Below are 24,018 nucleotides of genomic sequence, written 5' to 3'. Positions count from 1 at the left end.
TTCAAAAGTACATTGTCAGTATCCCCACCTGCTGTTACGAGCTTGTTCAAAGCATGGGAAATTGCTTTGATAAATATCATGGAATTTGGAGAGTAGCATTGGAGAGCCAGTATATTAATATTTTGACCTTGACAGATTACCTTTCTGTACTCAAGGCCCCTCATGATCAAAATCTGTCTGAGATTGTCAGCATATTAAGCAATAATAGTCAAATAGACATTCAATATACTGTATCATGTCTTGCACTGTATGAAGACTAGGAAGTTAGTGCGCAGATTTTCAAAGATAAATAAAAAGTCAGAATTGTATAAGATAAATCAAACTGTAGCAAGATCCTACAATCTGTCTACAGCACTTGAAGTGAGACATAGTAGGATCTAGGATGAAATTGCCATCACACGGTTTAAAGGTCCCACTGGTACACCACATCCTTTCAACATGGATAATTGGGAAATATTTGGTTGAGACGTTGATCAGTGAGATTGCAACTAATATTTACCCACTCAAAAAGACAGCCAAAAGTTAATTGAATTTCCAATGTGTTATCACTATGCTTTAATCATCTAAAAGCACAACCAAATTCCAATTGTCTGATTTTTGGTTCAGTGGTCATCCAAATGTCTATCATTGCGCTTTCAACCATTTAAAACCATACAATAGACTAATGTATTATCACTGTGCTTCAAATCAATCAATCAATCACATTTATTTATTTATAAAGCCCTTTTTACATCAGCAGATGTCACAAAGTGCTATACAGAAACCCAGCCTAAAACAAGCAATGCAGATGCAGAAGCACGGTGGCTAGGAAAAACTCCCTGGAAAGGCAGGAACCTAGGAAGAAACCTAGAGAGGAACCAGGCTCTGAGGGGTGGCCAGTCCTCTTCTGGCTGTGCCGGGTGGAGATTATAAGAGTATATGGCCATTAATGCCAGATTGTTCTTCAAGATGTTTAAACATTCATAGATGACCAGCATGGTCAAATAATAACCACAGTAGTTGTAGAGGGTGCAACAGGTCAGTACCTCAGGAGTAAAGGTCAGTTGGCTTTTCATAGCCGAGCATTCAGAGGTCGAGACAGCAGGTGCGGTAGAGAGAGAGAGAGAGTCGAAAACAGCAGGTCCGAGACAAGGTAGCACGTACGGTGAACCGTTCAGGGTTCCATAGCCGCAGGCAGAACAGTTGAAACTGGAGCAGCAGCACGACCAGGTGGACTGGGGACTGAGGAATGTTCTGGTAGTCCTGAGGCATGGTCCTAGGGCTCAGGTCCTCCAGGAGGGGAGGGAGAGATAATAGCAGAACCAAATGACCTGGGATTGCAGTTGAGATTACATTAAAGTGCATGGTGCAAGTGAGCAATGCCATTCGATATTCTGCATTTGTGATATGATTACGTAATAAGACATTTATAGTTTATAGTTATAGGCCATGGATGTGTTACTCATTTTAAGATTGAATTAATGTAGTTTGTAATATAGCCTTAACTTTAGACTATTTACTGTATTACAAAAGTAATATTGATTGGTTGACAATGCCACTGGCTTAATCCCATTTCTTTTTTTTCTTTTTTTTGGTTGAGTTGGAGACGTGAATCCAAAATATCATTTGTTAGACAAAACAGAAACAGAAAGTTAGTCTGTGTTTACAAAATCCCAGTAGATCAATACATTTTCTTTGCAGTCACTAAATAATGATGATCCAAATTGGAAGTACAACTATCCAAATATGCAGAATTATGGGCAATTACTCACCTTTTATGCATATTTCACAAAACAATATCATACACATCAAATTCAATATTATTCCTGATAAAAAATTATTATAAAAAATAAGCACATTGTGTGCAGGATTCATTCATCGGTATCCTCACATTCCAATTGTATGTGTTCAATACAAAGGTTGGTTTGCTAATAGTTTTGTCAATTTACCATTTGCGTAAAGAAACACAATCCACAATAGAAATAAGGAAAGGTGAATACAATCGAGGAACACAACATATATGAATATATTGGCCTAAATCCACACCAAAGCAAAGCTTTATAAGGGAAGGTCACAATGTTGGAGATGATGATTTAGGAGTAAGCCAAAGTAACCCAACTTAATTCTCTGCATGTTCGCAATACTGTAAAAAACAAAACAACAAAAAACATAACAATTAGACTGTCCCCATTGCCTACACCTTTCCATATGTTGTACAGTGAAGGAAAAAAGTTTTTAATCCCCTGCTGATTTTGTACGTCTGCACACTGACAAAGAAATTATCAGTCTATAATTTTAATGGTAGGTTTATTTGAACAGTGAGAGACAGAATAACAACAACAAAATCCAGAAAAACGCATGTGAAAAATGTTATAAATTGATTTGCATTTTAATGAGGGAAATAAGTATTTGACCCCTCTGCAAAACATGATTGTCAGTGTTTTGAGGTGGATGTGGTGTTGGAGTCAGGCGCAGGACACAGAAGCTTAGTCCAAACAGACTTTACTTGTCAGCTAATGACAATACAAATGAAAGGGCCTCAAATAACGGAGGCGAGCGATACGCAAAACAGTGCGTAAAACACTAAACATAAGCAATGCGCAAACAGTGCGTCAATACACTTAATAACAAGAATGCAAAATCCAAAACCTCAACGGACAGGCGTACAACAACACACAACTACAAACAAAACCAAAGGAAACTTATAGGTGACATAATCAGGACAGGATAAGACACAGGTGCACCAAACAGACAAAACCAAACAAACACAGAGAACATCAAACGGTAGCAGCTAGTATTCCGGGGACGACGAACGCCGAAGCCTGCCCGAACAAGGAGGAGGAGCAGCCTCGGCGGAATTCGTGACAGTACCCCCCCCCCTTGACGCGCGGCTCCAGCCGTGCGCCGACCCCGGCCTCGGGGACGGCCAGGAGGACGTGGAGCAGGGCGCGTAGGATGACTGCGATGGAACTCAGTCAGGAGGGATGGATCTAAAATGTCCCTCCGAGGCACCCAGCACCGTTCCTCCGGACCGTACCCCTCCCACTCCACGAGATATTGTAGACCCCCCATCCGACGTCTCGAATCCACGATGGACCGGACTGAGTACGCCGGAGCCCCCTCGATGTCCAGTGGGGGCGGAGGGGTCTCCCTTATCTCACTCTCCTGGAGTGGACCAGCTACCACCGGCCTGAGGAGAGACACATGGAATGAGGGGTTAATATGATAGTCATTGGGCAGTTGCAACCTGTAACACACCTCATTCAATCTCCTCAGGACTTTAAATGGCCCCACAAACCGCCGGCCAAGCTTCCGGCAGGGCAGGCGAAGGGGCAGGTTTCGAGTCGAGAGCCAGACTCGATCTCCAGGGGCGTAGACTGGACCCTCACTGCGGTGGAGGTCGGCGCTCGCCTTCTGCCTGCGGATGGCCCGCTGCAGATGGACATGGGTAGCGTTCCACGTCTCCTCCGAGCGCCGAAACCACTCATCCACCGCAGGAGCCTCGATCTGGCTCTGATGCCATGGTGCCAGAACCGGCTGATAACCTAACACACACTGAAAAGGGGTCAGGTTAGTAGAGGAGTGGCGGAGAGAGTTCTGAGCCATCTCTGCCCAGGGGATATACCCCGACCACTCCTCCGGCCGGCCCTGGCAATAGGATCTCAGAAACCTACCCACATCCTGGTTTACTCTCTCCACCTGCCCATTACTCTCCGGGTGGTAACCCGAGGTAAGGCTAACCGAGACCCCCAAGCGTTCCATGAACGCCCTCCAGACTCTAGAGGTGAACTGGGGACCCCGATCAGACACTATATCCTCGGGAACCCCGTAGTGCCGGAAGACGTGGGTGAACAAAGCCTCAGCGGTCTGTAGGGCAGTAGGGAGACCCGGCATATGAATGAGACGACAGGCCTTAGAGAACCGATCCACAACGACCAGAATAGTGGTATTCCCCTGGGAGGGGGGAAGGTCCGTGACAAAGTCCACCGAGAGGTGAGACCACGGCCGTTGTGGAACGGGCAGGGGTTGTAACTTCCCCCTGGGCAGGTGTCTAGGCGCCTTACACTGAGCGCACACCGAGCAGGAGGAGACATAAACCCTCACGTCCTTAGCCAATGTTGGCCACCAGTATTTAACACTAAGGCAGTGCGCTGTCTGGCCAATACCTGGATGTCCAGAGGAGGGTGACGTATGAGCCCAATAAATGAGCCGATCACGGACCTCGAGCGGCACGTACGTCCGACCCACTGGACACTCTGGGGGAGTAGGGTCGGTGCGTAACGCCCGCTCAATTTCCGCATCGACCTCCCATACCACCGGTGCCACCAGACAAGACTCCGGCAGTATGGGAGTGGGCTCAATGGACCTCTCCTCTGTGTCATACCGCCGGTACAGGGCATCTGCCTTACCGTTCTGGGACCCTGGGATGTACGTGATCTTAAAAACGAACCGGGTCAGGAACATGTTCCACCTAGCCTGACGAGGGTTTAATCTCCTAGCTGCCCGGATGTACTCCAGGTTACGATGGTCGGTCAGAATGAGAAAAGGGTGTTGAGCCCCCTCAAGCCAATGCCTCCACACCTTTAGGGCTTGAACCACGGCTAACAGCTCCCTGTCCCCTACGTCATAATTACGCTCCGCCGGGCTGAGCTTCTTAGAATAAAAAGCGCAGGGACGGAGCTTAGGTGGCGTGCCTGAGCGTTGCGACAGTACTGCCCCAATACCGGCCTCTGACGCGTCCACCTCTACCTGGAACGCTAAAGCGGGGTCCGGGTGCGCCAGCACCGGAGCCGAGGTGAACAGGTCCTTCAGTTTACAAAACGCCCTGTCCGCCTCAGCTGACCACTGCAAACGCACCGGGCCCCCCTTCAGCAGGGAAGTAATGGGAGCTGCTACCTGTCCAAAACCCCGGATAAACCTCCGGTAGTAATTGGCAAAACCCAAAAACTGCTGCACCTCTTTCACAGTGGTTGGGGTTTGCCAGTTACGCACGGCTGACACACGGTCAATCTCCATCTTCACCCCTGACGCGGACAACCGATGACCCAAGAAGGAGATGGACTCCTGGAAAAACAGACATTTCTCTGCCTTGACATACAAGTCATGCTCCAACAGTCTACCCAACACTCGGCGTACCAGGGCTACATGCTCGGCACGTGTAGCAGAGTACACTAAGATGTCGTCAATGTACACTACCACTCCCTGCCCATGCAGGTCTCGGAAGATCTCGTCCACAAATGATTGGAAGACTGAAGGAGCATTCATTAACCCGTATGGTATGACAAGATACTCATAATGACCTGAGGTGGTACTAAATGCTGTCTTCCATTCATCCCCCTCCCTAATGCGCACCAAGTTATAAGCGCTCCTGAGATCCAGTTTTGTGAAGAACCGCGCCCCGCGTAATGATTCAGTCATACTCGCAATCAGAGGAAGAGGGTAACTGTATTTCACAGTGATCTGATTGAGACTACGATAATCAATACACGGGCGCAAACCTCCATCTTTCTTCTTCACAAAAAAGAAACTCGAGGACGCAGGGGAAGTGGAGGGCCGTATGTATCCCTGTTTCAGGGACTCAGCTATGTATGTCTCCATAGCCGCCGTCTCCTCTTGAGACAGAGGATACACATGGCTCCGCGGAAGTGCCGCACCTGTCTGGAGGTTTATCGCACAATCTCCCTGCCTATGAGGTGGCAATCGTGTCGCCCTCGTCTTGCTGAACACGAGTGCCAAATCCTCATACTCAGGGGGAATGTGCATTGCGGGCACTTGGTTCGGACTCTCCACCGTAGTCGCCACCACGGAAACACCTAGACATCGCCCAACACACTGGCCAGACCATTCCTTGAGAGCCCTCTGTTGCCACGAAATGGTGGGGTCATGGGTGACTAACCAAGGAAGCCCCAGCACCACGGGATACGCAGGAGAGTCAATTAGGTACAACTGAATAATCTCCTCATGACCCCCCTGCGTCTTCATCTTTAGTGGCGCTGTGACTTCCCTAATCAACCCAGACCCCGACGGGCGGCTATCTAGGGCATGGACAGGAAAGGGTGTATCAACGGGCAGGAGGGGAATCCCTAACCTAGAACAAAATTTCCGATCAATAAAATTCCCAGCTGCGCCTGAATCGACTAGCGCCTTATGCTGGGAATGAGATGCAACCTGAGAAAATACTACAGGTATACAAAAGTGAACAACAGAGAGCTCTGGGTGAGTGGGGTGCCTACTCACCTGAAATGACTCTCCAGTGCGCGACCTGTTGTCCCGATTCCCTGGAGACCCTCCCCAGCACCTAGCCGCAGTGTGTCCTCCACGGCCACAGCTGGTGTAGGGGACGGCCCCCCTCAGATTCTCTCTCCTTCTCCCTCTAGCGCCAGCACCCCCGAGCTCCATTGGGATCGGCTCGGAGGTGCTGGGGGATGGAAAGGACGGCCCCATCTCGGGACGTCCGCGGGTGGCCAGCAGGGTATCCAGCCGGATGGACATGTCCACTAGCTGGTCAAAGGACAGATTGGTGTCCCTGCAGGCCAGCTCTCGACGAACGTCCTCTCGCAGGCTACACCTATAGTGGTCGATGAGGGCCTTCTCATTCCACCCCGCATCCACCGCTAGAGTCCGAAAATCCAGGGCGAAATCCTGTGCGCTCCTCTTCCCCTGTCGGAGGTGGAACAGACGCTCCCCCGCCGCTTTACCCTCAGGAGGGTGATCGAAAACAGCCCTGAAGCGGCGGGAGAACTCCGCGTAGCTGATGGTGGCGGCGTCTATTCCCCTCCATTCGGCGTTGGCCCACTCCAACGCCTTGCCGGAGAGACAGGAGATGAGGGCGGACACGCTCTCGTATCCCGAGGGCGCCGGGTGTATGGTGGCCAGGTAGAGTTCCACCTGCAGGAGGAACCCCTGACACCCGGCTGCTGTGCCATCATACGCCCTCGGGAGCGAGAGCCGAATCCCACTGGATTCCGGAACCGGTCTGGTGGGACTGGCCGATGGTGGTGGTACTGTAGGAGGAGGTGTGGGCACGCCTCCCCTTTCCCATCGGCGCAGGGTGTTCATGACTTCCTGCATGGCGGAGCCGAGTTGCTGGATCCTGGCGTCCTGGCAGCTGACCCGATCCTCCAGCGACTCGGTCGCCGCCGCTGCTCCTGCTGACTCCATGAAAGGTGTGTTGTTCTGTCAGTGTTTTGAGGTGGATGTGGTGTTGGAGTCAGGCGCAGGACACAGAAGCTTAGTCCAAACAGACTTTACTTGTCAGCTAATGACAATACAAATTAAAGGGCCTCAAATAACGGAGGCGAGCGATACGCAAAACAGTGCGTAAAACACTAAACATAAGCAATGCGCAAACAGTGCGTCAATACACTTAATAACAAGAATGCAAAATCCAAAACCTCAACGGACAGGCGTACAACAACACACAACTACAAACAAAACCAAAGGAAACTTATAGGTGACATAATCAGGACAGGATAAGACACAGGTGCACCAAACAGACAAAACCAAACAAACACAGAGAACATCAAACGGTAGCAGCTAGTACTCCGGAGACGACGAACGCCGAAGCCTGCCCGAACAAGGAGGAGGAGCAGCCTCGGCGGAATTCGTGACAATGATTTAGTACTTGGTGGCAAAACCCTTGTTGGCAATCACAGAGGTCAGACGTTTCTTGTAGTTGGCCACCAGATTTGCACACATCTCAGAAGGGATTTTGTCCCACTCCTCTTTGCAGATCTTCTCCAAGTCATTAAGGTTTCGAGGCTGACGTTTGGCAATTCGAACCTTCAGCTCCCTCCACAGATCTTCTATGGGATTAAGGTCTGGAGACTGGCTAGGCCACTCCAGGACCTTAATGTGCTTCTTCTTGAGCCACTCCTTTGTTGCCTTGGCCGTGTGTTTTGGGTCATTGTCATGCTGGAATACCCGTCCACGACCCATTTTCAATGCCCTGGCTGAGGGAAGGAGGTTCTCACCCAAGATTTGACGGTACATGGCCCCGTCCATCGTCCCTTTGATGCAGTGAAGTTCTCGTGTCCCCTTAGCAGAAAAACACCCCCAAAGCATAATGTTTCCACCTCCATGTTTGACGGTGGGGATGGTGTTCTTGGGGTCATAGGCAGCATTCCTCCTCCTCCAAACACGGCGAGTTGAGTTGATGCCAAAGAGCTCAATTTTGGTCTCATCTGACCACAACACTTTCATCCAGTTCTCCTCTGAATCATTCAGATGTTCATTGGCAAACTTCAGACGGGCATGTATATGTGCTTTCTTGAGCAGGGGGACCTTGCGGGCGCTGCAGGATTTCAGTCCTTCACGGCGTAGTGTGTTACCAATTGTTTTCTTGGTGACTATGGTCCCAGCTGCCTTGAGATCATTGACAAGATCCTCCCGTGTAGTTCTGGGCTGATTCCTCACCATTCTCATGATCATTGCAACTCCACGAGGGGAGATCTTGCATGGAGCCCCAGGCCGAGGGAGATTGACAGTTATTTTGCGTTTCTTCCATTTGCGAATAATCGCACCAACTGTTGTCACCTTCTCACCAAGCTGCTTGGCGATGGTCTTGTAGCTATTCCAGCCTTGTGTAGGTCTACAATCTTATCCCTGACATCCTTGGAGAGCTCTTTGGTCTTGGCCATGGTGGAGAGTTTGGAATCTGATTGATTGATTGCTTCTGTGGACAGGTGTCTTTTATACAGGTAACAAGCTGAGATTAGGAGCACTCCTTTTAAGAATGTGCTCCTAATCTCAGCTCGTTACCTGTATAAAAGACACCTGGGAGCCAAAAATCTATCTGATTGCGAGGGGGTCAAATACTTATTTCCCTCATTAAAATGAAAATCAATTTATAACATTTTTGACATGTGTTTTTCTAGATTTTTTTGTTGTTATTCTGTCTCTCACTGTTCAAATAAACCTACCATTAAAATTATAGACTGATCATTTCTTTGTCAGTGGGCAAACATACAAAATCAGCAGGGGATCAAATACTTTTTTCCTTCACTGTACATGGTATGACACTGATGAGATGATTTAGAATTTCTTGCAGTAGTGTTTACTGATTGCCGGAAACAGTGAACACAATTGCACACATTTCACTTCTGATGAAAACAATGTGTTAATATTCTGTGAACAAAACACTTAACAGTGAATTTTGTATTCACTGATGACATTTGTATTTCATGTTTTGCAAAAGGTGGTCTAAAATATGCAAGTCAGGTACTAAAGCAAGAAAATGATCAGAAGTTCTGTAAATGTATTTGAACATTTATCATTGCTGTTCTGCTATAGATGCGTTTCAACACAGATCAAAAAATTGCTGTACGCGATTGAGGAAAAACTGTAATAGGCTATTTTATTTATAAAATCAAAGTTAAATAAAATATTTTACCAGGGGAGTTGACTGAGTATACATTCTAATTTACAGCAACGACCTGGGGAAAAATACAAAACATAGTAAAAATACATACAGTGCCCTCAGAAAGTATTCATACCCCTTGACTTATTCCACATTTGTGACCGACCACCTTGATTCGGTCTTATGTTGCAACTTTTCAAATTGTGTTTTTTTACATTGGATAAAAGTAGAGACTCAGAGCTACAAAATGGTATATTATACACTGAAGTTGAGGAACAATGGGAAAGTCATTCTGCTTTGAAAGTTGATAAACTTGTAACCACAGTTTTGAGAAAATGGCCCTTGAATGTTTTGGTACACCTACTGGAGAGCTTTTCTTTGTCTACACCTATTCAGCATCGTTCACACCCTCTTAAGCCTTAGGCCCACCCATCTGTTTAAGCATTCACGTGAGGCCATGTGCTAAACAGAGTGAGTAAGGTAGTGTAGTAAACAACCAAAGATTTCAAGGCTAAAAGTGGTGAAGGTAGTAGCCTACAATAAGTTAAAACTCCAGGTAAAAATACACTTTATCTAGTCCTTGGCCTATATCCTAATCTGACTTTGGTGCAGGTCATGTTGTTCTTCACATTACTGTCTCTGGTAAACACACACTATATGAAATCAAATCAAAGTGTATTTGTCACATGGATAGAGAAGGCGCAAACGGTACAGTGAAATGGTTACTTGCATATTTGCATAGTAGCAATATCAAAAATAGAAAGTGTCCAGATATAAATATTTTATAAATATTTTATAATTATTAGATGATGCTTACCCAGACCCACTTGTCTAAATTGATGGGTCATGTGAAAGAAATGCTATAACCACCCCCTAGCCACATCTAGCTAAGAATGTGAAAGAAATTATATAACCACGCCCAGCCACATCTAGCTAAGTCAGGGGTCCCCAACTGGCGGCGGCCCCGCAGGCTGAATTTGGCCCGTGAGTAATCATTATAATTTTTTAATTGTTGGACATAAAAGATTGTAAAAACACCAGCAAATCAGCTCCAGGTCATTTTAATTTTGGATTTCCAAAGTATTCCCACGCATAATAGAGAGATACATGTGATCGTATATAAATGCAAGCAAGGTTTAAAATTATTATATTTTAGTAAAATATTGTATCTGTTCTTGCAGTCAATTTGCAGTCTACAAATTATTGGTCATTATTTTCAGCAACCTGACCATCCGCTCAAAAAAATTAAATAAAACGGCCCTCGGCTGAATCTAGTTGATGATCTCTGAGCTAAGTGGATGGGTCACTATTGTCTAGACATGTATACATGTTCATGAAATATAATAGATGGCTGCAATCACCCCCAGACACACCTGGCTAACTTGATGGGTCATGTAAACATCTGGCGAAGTGAAGTCTTTTGTTTAGACATGTAGCTAGCTAGCTATTAGGGTTCATGATGGTTCACTTTCTAACAATGAACCATAATCCCAACCCTACTAGCAATACAAACGGATTGTCATAGCTAGCCACCATGCATGAAATGTTGTAGTAAGAATCTGCAGGTAGCTAAAGCTAACCAACTAGGTTCAATACTAGCTAGCTAGCTAACATTAGGCTATAACTAGCAATGCAAATGGCTTTCTGAGATACTGATAATATTTCTACACAGATCACACACATAATGTTAGCTAGCGAGCCAGAAAGCTAACGTTTGCTAGCTAGCTAGCTAACAATACGCTTTAACTTGCAATGAAAATGACTTCTGACCAAATTTGAAACGTATAATATCTAATAATGTAGCTAGACTCTTACCTGTATACATGGATGAACACTTCATGGCAGTCTGGAACCCCTTTAACTCTGTTTTGTTTTTAGCTACAGCTTGTTTGACCCGCGTAAGTCAAGACACTCAGGTTCACACTGACCGTGTGCAGAAAGTAGTCCATCGCAACTTTTTCCCACTGATCTTTGTCGTAGCGCCTGCTAAATTCAGGGCAGCAATGTTCTCCATGGCTAACGCTACACACTATATATGCAAAAGTATGTGGCGATGCCTTCAAATTAGTGGATTTGGCTATTTCAGCCACACCCGTTGCTGACAGGTGTATAAAATCGAGCACACAGCCATGCAATCTCCATAGACAAACATTATCAGTAGAATGGCCTTACTGAAGAGCTCAGTGACATTCAATGTGGCACTGTCATAGGATGCCACCTTTTCAACAAGTCAGTTCGTCAAATTTCTGCCCTCCTACAGTCAACTGTAAATGCTGTAATTGTGAAGTGGAAATATAAGCAACAATGGCTCAGCTGCGAAGTGGTAGGCCACACAAGCTCACAGAATGGGACCGCCGAATGCTGAACCGCGTAGTGCGTAAAAATCGTCTGTCCTCACACAAGCCTAAGATCACCATGCACAATACCAAGCGTCGGCTGGAGTGTTGTAAAGCTTGCCACCATTGGACTCTGGAGAAGTGGAAACGCGTTCTCTGGATTGATGAATCACGCTTCACCATCTGGCAGTCCGACGGACAAATCTGGGTTTGGCGGATGCCAGGAGAAAGCTAACTGCCCCGATGGATAGTGCCAACTGTAAAGTTTGGTGGAGGAGGAATAATGGTCTGGGGCTGTTTTTTATGGTTCAGGCTAGGCCCCTTAGTCCAAGTGAAGGGAAATCTTAACGCTACAGCATACAATGACATTCTAGACGATTCTGTGCTTCCGTGACAATGCCCCCATGCACAAAGCAAGGTCCTTACAGAAATCATTTGTCAAGATCAGTGTGGAAGAACTTGACTGGCCTGCACTGAGCCCTGACCTCAACCCCATCGAACACCTTTGGGATGAATTGGAACGCAGACTGCCTAATCATGGAAGCAAGTCCCCGAAGTAATAATAATAATAATAATAATATGCCATTTAGCAGACGCTTTTATCCAAAGCGACTTACAGTCATGCGGGCATACATTTTTGTGTATGGGTGGTCCCGGGGATCGAACCCACTACCCTGGCGTTACAAGTGCTGTGCTCTACCAGCTGAGCTACAGAGGACCACAATGTTCCAACATCTAGTGGAAAGCCCTCCCAGAAGAGTGGAGGTTGTTGTAGAAGCAAAGGGGGGACCAACTCCATATTAATGCCCATGATTTTGGAATGAGATGTTTGACAAGCAGGTGTCCACATACTTTTGGTCATGTGGTGTATCTTTCAAAAAAGCCGTGGCTAAACAAACTAGGCTCCTAATTTAACAATTGTATTTGCATACAAGTTTGTTATTAAGGCACATGAAAGTTCACATGTTCCAGAAGGCATTTCTGCCAAAAAACACATTTTGAGTTAAAATGCCTATCCTGTGAAGTAGTGACGTGCGAAATACGCCTAGCTTCTGGAAATATGTCACATTTTGTTGTGATACAGCCTGAATTCAAAATTGATTAAATCCATGTTTTTCTCACCCATCTACACACAATACCCGATAATGACAAAATGAAAACATGATTTTCACAATTTTAGAAAATTTATTGAAAATTAAATACAGAAATATTTAATTTACATAAGTATTCACACCCCTTAGTCAATACCTTGTAGCTTTGAGTAGTCTTGCGTATGTCTGTATCAGCTTTGCACATCTCGATTTGGGGATTTTCTCCCGTTCTTCCTTGCAGATTTCCGCAAGCTCTGTTAATTTACACTGAACAAAAATATAAACGCAACATGCTACAATTTCTGAGATTTTACTGATTTACAGTTCATATAAGGAAATCAGTCAATTGAAATAAATTCATTAGGCCCTAATCTATGGATTTCACATGACTGGGAATACAGATATGAATCTGAAGATACCTTAAAATCAAAATGTAGGGGTGTGGATCAGAAAACCAGTCTGTATCTGGTGTGACCACCATTTGCCTCATGCAGCACGACACATCTCCTTCGCATAGAGTTGATCAGGCTGTTGATTGTGGCCAATGTTGTCCCACTCCTCTTCAATGGCTGTGCGAAGTTGCTGGATATTGGTGGGAACTGGAACATGCTGTCGTATGCGTCGATCCAGAGCATCCCAAACATGCTAAATGGGTGACATGTCTGGTGAGTGTGTAGGCCATGGAAGAACGGGGACATTTTCAGCTTCCAGGAATTGTGTACAGTTCCTTGCGACATGGGGCTGTGCATTATCATGCTGAAACATGAGGTGATGGCGGTGGATGAATGGCATGACAATGGGCCTCAGGATCTCATCCTGATATCTCTGTGCATTCAAATTGCATCAATAAAATGCAATTGTGTTCGTTGTGCATAGCTTATTCCTGCCCATACCATAAACCCACCACCACCATGGGGCATTCTGTTCACAATGTTGACATCAGCAAACCGTTCGCCCATACAAGGCCATACACGCAATCTGCCCGGTACAGTTGAAACAGGGATTAATCCGTAAACGGCACACTTCTCCAGCGTTCCAGTGGCCATCGAAGGTGAGCATTTGCCCACTGAAGTTGGTTACGACGCCGAACTGTAGTCAGGTCAAGACCCTGGTGAGGACAATGAGCATGCAGATGAGCTTCCCTGAGATGGTTTCTGACAGTTTCTGCAGAAATTCTTCAGTGGTGCTGGTCTCAGATGATCCCAAAAGTGAAGAAGCCGGATGTGGAGGTCCTGGGCTGGCGTGGTTACACGTGGTCTGCGGTTGTGAGGCCGGTTGGACGTACTGCCAAATACTCTAAAATGACGTTGGAGGCGGCTTATGGTAGAGAAATTAACATTCAATTCTCTGGCAACAGCTCTGGTGGACATTCCTGCTGTCAGCATGCCAATTGCAAGCTCCCTTAAAACTTGAGACATCTGTAGCATTGTGTTGTGTGACAAAACTGCACATTTTAGAGTGGTCTTTTATTGTCCCCAGCACCTGTGTAAAGATCATGCGGTTTAATCAGCTTCTTGCTATGCCACACCTGTCAGGTGGATGGATTATCTTGATGGAGAAATGCTCCCAAACAGGGATGTAAACAAATGAGCACAAATCTTTTGATAAATAATCTATTTGTGCGTATGTAACATTTCGGGATATTTTATTTCAGCTCATGAAACATGAAACATGGGACCAACGCTTTACATGTTGCGCTTATATTTTTATTCAGTGTAGATGGGGAGCGGGGGTGAACAGCAATGTTCAAGTCTTTCAACAGATTTTCAATGGGATTCAAGTCTGGGCTTTGGCTGGGCCACTCAAGAACTTTCACATTCCAGCATTGCTTTGGCTGTATGCTTATGGTCATTGTCCTGTTGGAACTTAAATCTTCGCCCCAGTCTAAGGTCGTTTGCTCTCTGAAGCAGGTTCTCATTAAGGATTTGCCTGTATTTGGCTTCATGCATTATTCCCTCTTATCTTTACCAGTCTCCCAGTCCCTGCCGCTGAAAAGCATCCCCATAGCATGATGCTGCCACCACCATGCTTTAGACGGGTGATGGATGAGCTGTGCCTGGTTTTCTCCAGACATAGCGCTTTGCATTCAGGCCAAAGAGTACACATTTTGTCTCATCAGACCACAGAATCTTTTGTCTTATGCTCTCAAAGTTATTCACAAACCTTTTTGCAAACTCCAGGTGTGCTGTCATGTGCCTTTTTCTCAGGAGTGGCTTCTGTCTGGCCCAGATTGGTGAAGTGCTGTAGAGACTGTTGTCCTTCTGGCAGGTTCTCCCATGGCCTCCCTGACCAAGGTCCTTCTTACCCTGTTGCTCAGTTTGGTCGGACGGCCAGCTCTAGTCAGAGTCTGGGTAGTTCCATATTTTTTTCAATTTCCCAATGATGGAGACCAATGTACTCTTGAAAACTTTCAAGACTCTATAAATTGTGTTATACCCTTCCCCAGATATATGCCTCATCACAATTATATCTTGGAGATCTACGGACAGTTCCTTGGACTTCATGGTATAGTTTCTGCTCTGACTTGCACTGTCAACTGTGGGACATTATATAGACGGGTGTGTTTCTTTCTAAATCATGTCCAAACAATTGAATTTTCCACAATTGTAGTGACATATCAAGGATGATCAAAGGAAATTGGATGCACCAGAGCTCAATTTGGAGTGTCATAGCGAAGGGGTGTGAATACTTCTGTAAATTAGATATTTCTGTATTTATTTTTCAATACATTTGCAAAAATGTCTAAAAACATGTTTTCCCTTTGTCATTATGGGGTATTGTGTGTATATGGGTGAGAAAAAATATATATTTAAAACATTTTGAACTCAGGCTGTAACACAACAAAATGTGGAATAAGTCAAGGGGTATGAATACTTTCTGAATGTCGTGATCAAAAGTTTTGAGAATGACACAAATACTAATTTTCACAAAGTCTGCTGCCTCAGTTTTGATGATGGCAATTTGCATATACTCCAGAATGTCATGAAGCGTGATCAGATGAATTGCAATTAATTGCAAAGTCCCTCTTTGCCATGAAAATGAACTTAATCCCCCCAAAACATTTTCACTGCATTTCAGCCCTGCCACAAAAGGACCAGCTGACATCATGTCAGTGATTCTCTCGTTAACATAGGTGAGAGTGTTGACGAAGACAAGGCTGGAGATCACTCTGTCATGCTGATTGAGTTAGAATAACAGACTGGAAGCTTTAAAAGGAGGGTGGTGCTTGAAATCATTGTTCTTCCTCTGTTAACCATGGTTACCTGCAAGGAAACAAGTGCCGTCATCATTGCTTTGCACAAAAAGGGCTTCCCAGGCAAGGATACTGCTGCTAGTAAGATTGCACCTAAATCAACCATTTATCGGATCATCAAGAACTTCAAGGAGAGAGGTTCAATTGTTGTGAAGAAGGCGTCAGGGCGCCCAAGAAAGTCCAGCAAGCGCCAGGACCGTCTCCTAAAGTTGATTCAGCTGTGGGATCGGGGCACCACCAGTGCAGAGCTTGCTCAGGATTGGCAGCAGGCAGGTGTGAGTGCATCTGCACGCACAGTGAGGCGAATACTTTTGGAGGATGGTCTGGTGTCAAGAAGGGCAGCAAAGAAGCCACTTCTCTCCAGGAAAAACATCAGGGACAGACTGATATTCTGCAAAGGTACAGGGATTGGACTGCTGAGGACTGGGGTAAAGTCATTTTCTCGGATGAATCCCCTTTCCGATTGTTTGGGGCATCTGGAAAACACCTTGTCCGGAGAAGACAAGGTGAGTGCTACCATCAGTCCTGTGTCATGCCAACAGTAAAGCATCCTGAGATCATTCATGTGTGGGGTAGCTTCTCAGCCAAGGGAGTGGGCTCACTCACAATTTTGCCTAAGAACACAGTTATGAATAAAGAATGGTACCAACACATCCTCCGAGAGCAACTTCTCCCAACCATCCAAGAACAGTTTGGTGACGACCAATGCCTTTTCCAGCATGATGGAGCACCTTGCCATAAGGCAAAAGTGATAACTAAGTGGCTCGGGGAACAAAACATCGAAATGTTGGGTCCATGGCCAGGAAACTCCCCAGACCTTAATCCCATTGAGAACTTGTGGTCGATCCTCAAGAGGCGGGTGGACAAACAAAAACCCACAAATTCTGACAAACTCCAAGCATTGATTATGCAAGAATGGGCTGCCATCAGTCAGGATGTGGCCCAGAAGTTAATTGACAGCATGCCAGGGCGGATTGCAGAGGTCTTGAAAAAGAAGGGTCAACACTGCAAATATTGACTCTTTGCATAAACTTAATGTAATTGTCAATAAAAGCCTTTGACACTTATGGAATGCTTGTAATTATACTTCAGTATACCATAGTAACATCTGACAAAAATATCTCATAACACTGAAGCAGCAAACTTTGTGAAGACCAATATTTGTGTCATTCTCAAAACCTTTGACCACGACTGTAGGTAGCCATTTCCTGCAGTCAAATGACCAAATCGCCCTCTAGTGGCCTCCAATCCAGTGTTTCTATGTCAAACGGTTTTGTTATATTTCAGTGATGTATATAAAGTGTAATATTGGGATGCAAACTCAAAATTGAATACATTTCCACTCTATATCTGACATGGTACAGGTGTCTTATTTTTTAAAGCCCATAGCCATGTTTGTGAGGTGTATACTTTTGTTTCAAAGTCGATTTGTTTACAGTTTTTCTCAATTGTTTACACACAAATACTGGTACTTGAGACACAATGACCACAACATGTAACTCATGCACCAACCCCCTGAACCAATTCTGCTAAACTACAAGCACAATTCCTGCTTTACACTCAAATTGCAGTTCTACAACACACTTTTTTCAAAACACTACACCCAAATCTTTGCATTTGGCACAATTTTCATGCAGAAAATCTCTTGTTTTCACAATGAACACACTGCCATTCAAATATGCACACTGACTCATCACATGGGCAAACACCCGTCACACAGTTTTACAATTAGCAATCAGAGCTTTAGCATAAAAGGGCAACAGGTGAGCTCTTCTGTTTTGGAGCAATGGATGCCAACATTGGAAACAGAGGCAGAGCCAGAGGAGTGAGAGTAAGAGGAGGAGGACGGGGAGGACGAGGACGAGGAAGGCCAAGGACCGTAATCTCTGATGAGATCCGAGCCACTTTGGTTGATCATGTGGTCAACCATGGTCTAACAATGAGGGAGGCTGGGCAAAGAGTACAGCCAAATTTGAGCAGGTACACTGTAGCATCCATCATCCGGACATTCCGAAATGAGAATAGGTAAGAAATCCACTCTCACTAGAAAATTGCAGTACTGCATATCAATACAGTACTCAATGAGTACAGTAGTACAGTATTGCCTGTGGACTGTTCTGTAGGACTGTAAAAATAAAGTATGTTTTAAGTATTTGGGAAATGTATTTCTACTTTGTATTTACAGCATTTTACTATTTGTTTGGCAGAACTGAAAGATTACCAACACAAGGTGGTCGGGAACGTGTTCTGTCTCCTGAACAGGAAACTGAAATCATGAACATGGTCCTAGAGAATAAGGCCATAACATTACGGCAAATACAAAGACAAATAATAGAAAACAATGAGATATTTCAATATATTGATAGGGTAAGCTTATCAACACTGGACCGTGTCTTGCGCAGAAATAATCTTAGGATGAAGCAGGTCTACAGGGTGCCATTTGAACGCAATTCAGAAAGAGTCAAAGAATTGCGATATAACTATGTGCAAGTGAGTCCTATACAATCCCACAATTGATGCATACTCTCAACATTGTATAAATTATACATATTTCAGTATTGTAATCATAATGATTGTGCTTCACAATAGTGACCACTCCATGTCTATTTCTGATATTGTCATGTGTGTTTCAGAGAGTCCTGGAGCTAGAGGTGGCTGCAGTGGAGCACCAGTTCATCTTCATTGATGAGGTTGGATTCAACCTCACAAAAAGACGAAAGAGGGGAAGGAATATCATCGGCCAGCGTGCCATTGTTCAAGTCCCTGGCCAGCGCGGAGGGAACATCACAATGTGTGCAGCGATTACCCACCACGGCGTCATCCATCACCATGCTACCCTTGGCCCCTACAACACCACCCAACACATTCCTGGACACCCTACACAACACACTCATTCCACCAGATCAGGTAGATGGCCCAGAGCAGCTCAGGTACGTTGTCATTTGGGACAACGTAAGTTTCCACAGGGCTGCTCTGGTTCGTAACTGGTTCACTGCCCACCCACGCTTTTTAGTTGTTTATCTCCCTCCATATTCTCCATTCCACAATCCTATTGAGGAATTTTTTTCTGCCTGGAGATGGAAAGTGTATGACCGAAATCCACAAATGCGTATACCTCTTCTCCAAGCTATGGAAGTGGAGTTATAGCAGCTGATGCTTTTCATGGCTGGAATCGCCATGCTAGGCGATATTTCCCCCGCTGCTTGGCCAGGGAAAACATTGCTTGTGATGTGGATGAGGTGCTGTGGCCAGACCGCAACAGAAGAGAGGATACAGCATAGTTTTTTTTATTTTTTTTTGTAAGTTTTTTTTCTGTAACTGTATACATTAAATTCTTCTGTTTTGTATGTAGACCACTGTATGTGCAACTTTGTGTTGGTTGGGAATGGGATGTACACTGTGTACATTGTTTTTGTGGGGAAAATGAAATATATTTGTTACCGTGTATTTGTGTGTTCTGAGTATAAAAACAATATTCTCAAATATTTTACAACACACTTATGTATGTACTGTCTGTAATAATGGCAACACTGAACCAAAAAAAGGCCTAAGTCATTATGATGAATGGAGAAGTGTTTTCCATTCATCATAGTGTTTTACATTGAGCACATCAGTGTTCAACTGGTTCTTATAAATGTCTATTCATATGATGGTTTGTGTGTGTCATTTGAAAACAAAATTCCATTTTGATACGAAATAACATTGTTTTGAATGTAAAGTTTCATTTTGCTGGAGAATTGAGGGGTTTTGCCCATTGTGTGTGTTTTTTGATTTGTGTGTAGAGTTCTGAGAATATGAGGCATGCTTTCAGAAAATGTGTGTAAACAATCGAGAAAAACTGTAAGACTACCAATAAACACTCTTTGTGACCCTGATTTATCCCACTGCAGTAAACGTTAACCTACAAAATATATAAGCAAGCAAAAAACACAGACACAATAAAAAACAAACAAGATCAAGCATAGAAGAAAAATAGGACTAAATCAAATCAAACTTTAAATGCACTTTAAATAAAGTTTGATTAGATTTAGTCGTATTCTTTACCTTCGATTTTTGGTTGAGATGGAGACGTTAATCCAACATATCAAGTATTAATTTGTAGACACACTGAAATTAAAGCCAGACTAAGTCAGTGGAACAGATGGAACTATATAAGCAGAAGATACATCTCCTTGTATATGTTTGTATTTGGTTGCGTTGGAATCAAACACAATTCAATATCACTAAATATCGTTATATTTTAAATCAACCAGCGCTTGAAACCCTGTTGCATTGTTTATGTTTAGTTGAATTCTGAGTTGAATTGAAAAAAATATCTGTTGATGACTTTGCAAATGCTATATAGGCCTAAATAGCATTATTTATAATATATGAGTGATAAAGTATAGTCACATTTCATTTGCTCTATTAAACCTACCCTTTGGAATGACTTTGATAGTAACAGTGAATCTATTTAGTTTTTTAAGTGGAGTTCTGTCAACAATCATTCTCCCGATAGCACATTGGTAATAGTCAGTGACAAATATCATAGTTAAACAGGGATGGGCTTTGTTAAAATCCTGGATGTGAATTTAGGTAAATCAATTCTCCAGTAGGTGCTGCCCAGCCTATAGTTTTCTTTTCTGATAGTGGATATAATGTTGAAGATCTGACATTGTTTTAAAGGTACAATTTCAACCACAGGATTATTTTTCACATAGACTCCGCGTCACAAGACGTTGACAAATTACGTTGAAACAACGTTGATTCAACCAGTTTGTGCCCAGTGGGGTTGTGCAGTTCATTAGTTGAACAGCAATCTTACCTGCCCTTTTTGTTTTGTTGTCTTCTCTCTCTCCCTGTAGGTTTGACTTCTTCTAAAAGCCCCAATGGAGCAGGATGTGGAGAGTCCGGCAGTCACCATCCGAAAGCCCAAGCTATCCAAGCCATCCCATGAGGACCTGCCCAAGCAGCTGGTGGATCAGGTGCGGGCAAAAAGGGAGATTCAGAGGTACGTCCGTAAGGACGGCAAGTGTAATGTCCACCATGGCAACGTCCAGGAGACCTATCGCTACCTGACAGATATCTTCACCACACTGGTGGACCTCAAGTGGAGGTTCAACCTCTTCATCTTCGTCTTGGTGTACACAGTGACATGGCTCTTATTCGGCTTTGCGTGGTGGCTCATCGCCTATGTCCGTGGCGACCTGGAACACATAGGGGACAACCAGTGGACTCCCTGTGTCAATAACCTCAACGGGTTTGTCTCAGCCTTTCTCTTCTCCATAGAGACGGAGACCACCATAGGGTATGGCTATAGGGTTATAACAGACCAATGCCCAGAGGGGATCCTTCTGCTGTTGATTCAGTCGGTGCTGGGGTCCATAGTTAATGCCTTCATGGTGGGCTGCATGTTTGTTAAGATCTCGCAGCCCAAGAAGCGGGCGGAGACGTTGGTGTTCTCCACCAATGCCGTCATTTCCGTGAGGGACGGCCGGCTGTGCCTGATGTTCAGGGTGGGGGACCTCCGGAACTCGCACATCGTGGAGGCCTCCATCAGAGCCAAGCTGATCAAGTCCAAGCAGACCAAGGAAGGGGAGTTCATACCCCTCAACCAGACAGACATGAACGTGGGTTATGACACTGGGGACGACAGGCTCTTCCTGGTGTCCCCGCTCATCATCTGCCATGAGATCAACCAGAACAGCCCCTTCTGGGAGATCTCCCAGGCCCACCTTGACAAAGAGGACCTGGAGATCGTGGTCATTCTGGAGGGCATGGTGGAGGCTACAGGTAAGCAGCGTCAAACATATCAATTACAGGTTTAATTCATTCACTTTTCCTTCTCTTTGTTTCCTAATTAGCAGATTTCATCAAGTTAAACTGAAACTTTTCTGCAGTTTGATAATACATATTTAATTTGTGTTTGGGTGTTGTATTAGCTATGACAATAACTCTAGTAATTTTATACAGTAGCAAAGACCATGCTCATCGTCCAGTTATATGTTACCACTGATTTGCATTAGTAGTTAATGGATTATGCAGAAGTGAACAAGGATGTTTCATCTCTTATTATAATAATGCATTCATGTGTGCTTATCTCCTCTCCTTTTCTTCTTACCTTGTTTTCCACTGAGGTTTGAGAGGGGGTCATTGAAAGGCATGAGGGAAACAGACAAGGTGATATAATTAAATTAATCAAGATTCAGCCTTAATGTGCACAGGGCCGGAGAACATTTGTTAGCAGGGTCTCCCCCCAAAAATTGCCTTTTAAAAACGCATTTCATGCAATTCTATGTCATTTACATGACAGAAGACATTAGCTGAATCTTTTGTAATACCACACAAATTACCAAAATTAGTGGCTACTCTGACAAACTGAGATCAATCTGGTCTTGAATTCAAACAAACAATAGACCAGGCCAATGAAGCGACACACAGCAGAAGCCATAGGCTACTACTCATGGTGATGGCCGATGCGCTCCTCTTGGCAATAGCCTATCTCAAGATGAGCTACTTTGAAAAACAGTGCTGTTGTTAGAAAAAAAATTGGAGTTGTTGAGAATTTGATTTCTATTGGTTCTACAAACAGATTAGTCTTCTCTTTTCAGCTGTAGGCATTTGCTTTCCAAACTGTATGTTCTTCCAGCTATTGTATTTTGACATTTGAAAAGGGCAAACAGACAGCCGCAACCAACCATAGAAATATAATCCATAGATGGCAGTTCCCATTCAAGTCAGGACTAGCAGCCATTGCTAGTCTACTCATGACTTTAACACCAGGGTAAGTGGTCCCAAAACCTTTGTATAGATTATATGTCCACAACGCAACAAGCTGTATATTTGGGGGATACAAAGTTTATGTTATTGTGTGTGGGATGCATTTTCCTGGCAATCGTTTAGGTCTACTTGTAGAATCTATGCCAAGGTGCATTGAAGCTGTTCTGGCAGCTCGTGGTGGCCCAACACCCTTTTAAGACACTTTATGTTGGTGTTTCCTTTATTCAAGCTGTATGCACTTGTGATAAAATTTCATCCACAGTTATTTTTGAGAAACTATTGATCTTCTGTGACAAAATGATATGGTCTTTTTTTAACATTGAGAGTGGGCTCCTATGGTTGGATAAAAAAATATATATAATACAAAATATATATATACAGCTCTGGAAAAAATTAAGAGACCACTGCACATTTTTCTTAAATCAGCATCTCTACATGTATGACAGCCATTCCATTCCAGTGTCTGTTGAATTCCAACACAGGCACACCTCATTCTACTGAATTAGGTACTGATTAGGTGATCACCAGAACCAAATCTTATTTAACGAGGAAAAGTATAAAACCACTGCTGTGGTCATCACTATCCTCTTGCAATAGGACCAGCTGGATGGCAAAAACAGTGCTAATAGTACCTCAAAAGTAATATTAATCAAAAAATAACAATTGACCATGCCAAAAGAGTTGAAAAGGAAAGTTTTGAGTGAGGAAAAGAAGGGTTCAATTCTGGCTTTACTGGCAGAGGGATACAGTGAGCATCAGGTTGCTTCCATCCTTAACATTTCAAAGACGGCGGTTCATAAGAACAAGGTCAAGCAGCAGACATTGGGGACAACAAAGCTACAGACCGGCAAAGGGCAAAAACGACTCTCTACTGACCGGGATGACCGACAACTCATTCGAATGTCACTCAACAACCGTAGGATGACATCAAGTGACCTACAAAAAGAATGGCAAACTGCAGCTGGGGTGAAGTGCACGGCGAGGACGGTTCAAAACAGGCTCCTAGGGGCAGGGCTGAAGTCATGCAAAGCTAGAAAAAAGCCCTTCATCAATGAGAAGCAAAGAAGAGCCAGGCTGAGGTTTGCAAAATACCATAAGGATTGGACGGTAGAGGACTGGAGTAAGGTCATCTTCTCTGATGAGTCCAATTTTCAGCTTTGCCCAACATCTGGTCGTCTAATGGTTAGACGGAGACCTGGAGAGGCCTACAAGCCACAGCGTCTCGCACCCACTGTGAAATTT

At 44.4% G+C, this 24,018-nt stretch overlaps 1 pseudogene across 1 annotated transcript in view; it reads left to right on the top strand.

Annotated features, from left to right (window-relative positions):
- LOC311135556 (G protein-activated inward rectifier potassium channel 2-like) overlaps positions 1-24,018 on the top strand; it is a 113,083-nt pseudogene that overhangs the window by 61,944 nt on the left and 27,121 nt on the right. The window contains exon 2 of the transcript in view: positions 20,862-21,789. The product of the transcript in view is annotated as a G protein-activated inward rectifier potassium channel 2-like (transcript). The remainder of the gene's footprint in view (positions 1-20,861; positions 21,790-24,018) is intronic.

Source organism: Coregonus lavaretus (genome assembly GCF_964263955.1).
Source record: "Coregonus lavaretus genome assembly, chromosome: 10".
NCBI lineage: Eukaryota > Metazoa > Chordata > Actinopteri > Salmoniformes > Salmonidae > Coregonus > Coregonus lavaretus.
Note: the sequence above shows the minus strand (reverse complement) of the source record. Positions and strands in the feature narration are given on the sequence as shown.